The 5,642-nt window shown below is 34.1% G+C and overlaps 1 long non-coding RNA gene across 1 annotated transcript; it reads right to left on the reverse strand.

The window, feature by feature from the left end:
* Positions 1-432: 432 nt before the first annotated feature.
* On the reverse strand, positions 433-879 carry LOC134230329 (uncharacterized). The gene is made up of 2 exons (XR_009984330.1): positions 742-879; positions 433-587 (listed from the first exon to the last, which is right to left on the reverse strand). It is a non-coding gene; the product is annotated as an uncharacterized LOC134230329 (long non-coding RNA).
* Between the last annotated feature and the right edge of the window lie 4,763 nt (positions 880-5,642).

The raw sequence follows: 5,642 nt of genomic DNA on the forward strand, positions 1-5,642 counted from the left end.
CCCCTTGGGTCCAGAAATTTACTACCGCGCCGGGTTTATAATCATAATCCCTCCGCACGGCTGGAGAAAGAAATGCCCATGCAGTAAAATATACGACTCCTAGGCTACCCGTTCACCAGACTAACTTCTGGAATTCGCCATAGAAAATTGACTACAGGAACAAAATCAAAATGTGGCCGCACACTTGACAAACAGCAACGACTCTCTCTGACTAAACCGGTTATACTAAAAATAGCTCTGTAAGCGAACACTCTTTCACTCCATGGAACCCAACTAGGGATATAATTACAACTGTTTACAAAATGACAATGAAAATATACAACGTAACTCAACTTCATCACAGAGGTAATTTATGAAAAATTATCAATTAAAAGTTCAGGGCTCACTTCCTTTATTATAGTTCTTTTGTTGTATTCCCGCTCTTTTTCCGTCCCCTCCCGTTTTCTTCATCTTGATCTTTGTCATACGGACTCATACTTCATACACTTCTTTATGCATGGTCTTCGATTTCATTGTTATTTACATGTACCGCCACAACATTTGTTTTCCTTGCAGTCTCTGACTGAATTTCTTTGTTGCAATTGTGTCTGCAATAGACAGTTAAGAATTAGATAGATAGAAACAACTTAAAAGATGTTATTTAACCTTAACTTACAGTGCTTGTGAGCAAAAACATGACAAGAATGAATTCTGAATCAATTCTAACAGTCAACCTGAATAAATAAGAATATATATACTTACATCGCTTCTAAATGCAGCTGTATAGCAAGTGTATAATCCAGAAATTTAAATTTCACTTCTTCTTGCTTGCCCTGCATTATCACCACCTGTGAGCAATTGAATCTGACAGCTCACTCCACAGTTTGGTCACGTGATAGCGAACGCTTAACTTTTGTTTCAATTAATTATAAAGCTGTGTCATTTTGATTTATGTATATGTAGGCTTCATTCACATCCTGTTCCTGAGAACGTATTCAGTCTTCTCTAAATTCTCATGAATACAACGCTCATTGAAAAATTCATAGTTTCAAGGGTTTTATTTCAAATAACTAATCATGCATGTGCACAATTCAAAAAATATACGCAGGTATGTCAAGGAAGCATATAAGTCATTTTTCGGGAAATTCAGACTTTTTAAAGGAAATTTAGTTTGATAATTTACCAAAACCGCTGATAAGCGTAAACTATTACTATTTATTGCATAAAGATAAAAGAGCGCCTAACGCAACGACGTGCAACACCACCACAGCATCACGTGACTTCTATTAATAGCGAAATTTTCTTTAATAAAAAAGCGAACAGAACAACAATACCCCGGAGTTTAATAATTTCTTTGAGTAAATAATGAAGTTAAAAAACATCTATTTTGCCTAAAAAGTGCTGCTAGAATCCCACTGTCCCGTCAGTAAAATAATTATTCCACACATTCTCACGAAACCTTACCTGATGTTTTGAATTTTTTACCTATGATTTGAGATTTTTCGTAAAACCATGCTTAACTTGGGATTCTAGCAGCACTTTCCAAGTATTTTAGGATGCAAACTTTCCATCAGTACAAATTTTATGTTTTGAAATATACAGCTTATTGTTGTTCTATCGCATTATTTTTGTCACAATCGACAGACGAAATGCCGACCGGGATACGTATATAGCTGACTGTCTTTGAAAGGGAATATAATCGATGAATATGAATTAGCATACCTGTTTTATTAACTGAACTCCATATGAATTTCACAAAATATTCACGATATTTGCTTTTAAACTCCATTTTACGTATCTTTATTCATGCCGTCATAGCCAAATTCTCTTTACACGACATGATCAATTCCTGATCAATTCTCAAGTTACTTGATGTACACATATGACGTCATCAGTGGTAGATTTTAATCAAAATGACAGAATACATCATAACGAAATAGGAACATTTTATTTTTGTTAATGTTTACACGTATCTATTCATTTTCTACAGTTAAATTACATCTGTAATTACCAATTTTACAAAAAAACTTGTGTTCTAAAATTGACGTCATCACGCCTACTATGACGTCATAATGTAGCACTGATTTGGTCAAGGTAAAATATTTTGTATGCTTCCTTATTCCCCCTGCGTAATAAAACACTCTTTGGTGCTGTGATCACTTAAGTTAAAATTTAAAATGTTGAATATATCAGATCTAAACAAAAACAGTCATCCAATTAAAAGCATGGACATAGAATGTCAGCTCAGCAGCTAAAATTGACACCATCTTTAGTTGGCAGTATAATAATTGGGCCAGCGTTGGCCCAATATAAATATCCCATCTTTGAAACACCTAAACAAAAGAACACTCGTGCTAACATCGGGCCAACATACTACAATGTACTATCAAATTGATAAGACATTTTTTGGGGGTGTATTACAAACATTGGGCAAATATACTACTACCCATTTGATAAGACACTTTCTTTAAGGGTGTATGACAAACATTGGGCCAACGTTGGGCCAACATACTACTATCAACTTGATAAGACGCATCCTTTATAGGTGTATAACAAACATCGGGCCAACGTTGGGCCAACATACTACTACCAACTTTAAAAGACACTTTCTTTAAGGGTGTATTAAAAACATCGGGCCAACGTTGGGCCAATATACTACTACCAACTTTAAAAGACACTTTCTTTAAGGGTGTATTACAAATATCGGGGCAACGTTGGGCCAACATTCTTCTACCAACTTTAAAAGACACTTTCTTTAAGGGTGTATTACAAACATCGGGCCAACGTTGGGTCAACATCTACTACCAACTTTAAAAGACACTTTCTTTAAAAGTGTTTTACAAACAGTTGGCCAACGTTGGGCCAACATCCCTCCTTCCTTGGGAACTAAAGTGAATGGAAGTTGCTAACGTTGGACCAACGTTTGGCCAACATAGGAATTCTGTCATGGTCGAGAAGGTTGGCATGGTGACATTGGTCCAACGTTGGCCCAACGTTGTTTCCCCAATGCCAACCATACAACCTCTTGCCAATGTTGGCCCAACATAGTCTTGCTATCTGGGAATAGTGGGAAGCTCTTTTATGTTAAGTTTGTGAGTCAAAAGGCATGAGCTTACTCGTCGAAAAATTCTGCAAATAAGAACGTTTAATTCTTATATTATTCCAATCACGAATATTTTAAATTTTTAAAATTATTTCTCTTTTACGCCTCCATACTCCAATCTATTATTTCTGTGCAGCGAACGCATAGGAATAGCAAACAATAGCAAACTAACATAATCGAGATGTATGTCGATAACGTTCAACTTAGATTGTCAAAAGAATCAATTAATAATCTTACAAAACTCATCTAATGTTTAAGTCAAAACGTATCGCTCATTACATGTGCGAGTGTACTTCAGATAAAAAAAATTCTTGATCATGGTTTTGTTTACATGCGCTCAGATCGAAAGTTGCAGACCGACGACGTCCTCGATTTGCTCTGGTGTGTTCCAAGGCGCATATTTGAAGTAATATTTTGTGTATAATATTACGACTTATACATGTATATATTTTTATAAACCCTTTCTGTAAAAGCTTCTTATATTTTATAAGCATTTCACACAAAAAATATACATATTCTTATTTCATCTAAAAGTTATTAAAACTTCAAATTTTTAGCCGAGTTTTATTGACACATCCTTGCATTTTCATAAATTTTAATTACATCTTACTATTTAGGAAAAGTCTTGGTGTGTATAAATGATAAATATTAAAACTATAATCCAGAAAAAAAGACTAGAGATTTTCGAAATTTTTTTCTTAAATTTGGTAAAAGGTTTAACATTTTGACCTTTACTCGGCACTCAGGGTCATTGAGGTAGAGCATTTTTATCGTATCATCTCCTGCGATGAAACTTTGGAGAGCCATCAGGTCAAAAATTCCAACTCTGTAATTCTTGAAATGTAAACCTGAATTTGTAAAACTGTAAATCTTAATTTTATAAATTGTCTATTGTTCTATCACAATTTGTTAATTGTAAATTATCCAACAGAACTTGAAATGTGTAAAATGTAAATGAAAATGGAAAGGAATGCTCGATTTTGCGTTGTTCTTGTTTGTGACATTTTTCTTTATATTGGTTTTATTATGGAACAGTCTCATCCATAATGACATTCTATTAATCCAGGCAGCTATATAATTTTTGTAAAGATCTCAAAAGATTCTATGTCTATCCAAGTTTCCGGATTTATATAGACATAGCAAATTTTTTCCAATTATTTACTGGTCACCAGTTGCCCGCCTTGCACACTGATTGAACGTCTGTTTTAGAGTCGCGAAGTAAAGAGTTGATTCTTACGGCCCTCTTTGGGACGTGGAGACCAGTCCTTCGGAAGGGATCGTATAAACCGAGGTCCCATTACACAGTAGATACTAGCACGAAAATGATCCTTCCCTGCTCAATTACCCAAGTGCCGAATATAGGACAAAAAAATCGCAGCTCTCCAACGGCAAGTGGTGGCTTCTCCATATACGTGAAAATTCTAGAGAGGGACGTTAAACAACATACAATCAATCTAGAGTCTGATTCTATGGAGTTTAATTCTTACGCCGCGGCTTCGAATTCCACTGCTTAAAAGGAGACAGGCACTTAGGGATTCTAAAAACTGGGATCCGTATAAAGGCACAAAAAAGATTTATCTTTTTTCAAAAAGATATCACTGACTAATACAGGCGTCACAATGTTAGATAAAATGCACTGAAAAAGACTTCAAACGAACAAACTTACCTGATAGTATACATTCATTACTTCCAAGGGATTTTGGGTTGCATTTTTGATATATTTCGCAATTTGCCTCCGAACAAGATCCTGTTATTTTCTGTAAAACATAAGATGTTAAGTGAATAATGAATGTCCATGTATTATTTATTATTGCAGTCATCAAACAGCTATTTTCTGTTTTATTATTTTGTACTTCTTATATATTGTTTTTTTTCTTATTTGAATTAAACACTGTTGAGATGCAATTTTGAATTTATTATATCATCTCATCAGATACTGGGAGAATATACACTATCGTACATTGTTGCGCTTTCGAGTGCGCGGAACGAATGTTAAGATTTCTTCCAGGTCGATGTTGAATGCTGCTTTGAATAATATATATGTTATTTGAAGAGAACATATCTATTATTCAAAGCAGCATTCAACAGAGACTGAGTAATAATCAATATACAAAAAGAGCTCAATGTTACAATGTAAATGAATTAAGCATTGATACTTAGTCTAATTGTCGGTAAACAGTTTTGAATTAAAGAAAAAAATCGGATAATGCTAAAATATTTTCTCTTTAAAAGCTGTCCATTCTTATTTCCACTACTCAAGAAATTGTAACATGTACTTTGTGAATAGCTACCTTTTTTAAAATCCTTTAGTTATCATATCTGATTACAGGTTTTAAATATCCAGATCTATTATGCTATGTAATGTACTAAAACACGAAGAATTACAGGAGATTTTCTAACAACAATCGGAACACAGATGAAATAATTCGTGTTAAGGATTTAAGGGGTCCGACTCTAGTTTTCATTGTGCAATATTTCGCGCATCATAGTTAATAGAGAGTATTTACTGTTTTAAAGCAACTTTTTTCACTTGATTAATAGAATTAAACAAAATTAAGAA

The sequence above is a fragment of the Saccostrea cucullata genome, unplaced genomic scaffold (assembly GCF_032062105.1).
Source record: "Saccostrea cucullata isolate Sc308-1 unplaced genomic scaffold, CSIRO_AGI_Scuc_v1 ctg14969, whole genome shotgun sequence".
NCBI lineage: Eukaryota > Metazoa > Mollusca > Bivalvia > Ostreida > Ostreidae > Saccostrea > Saccostrea cuccullata.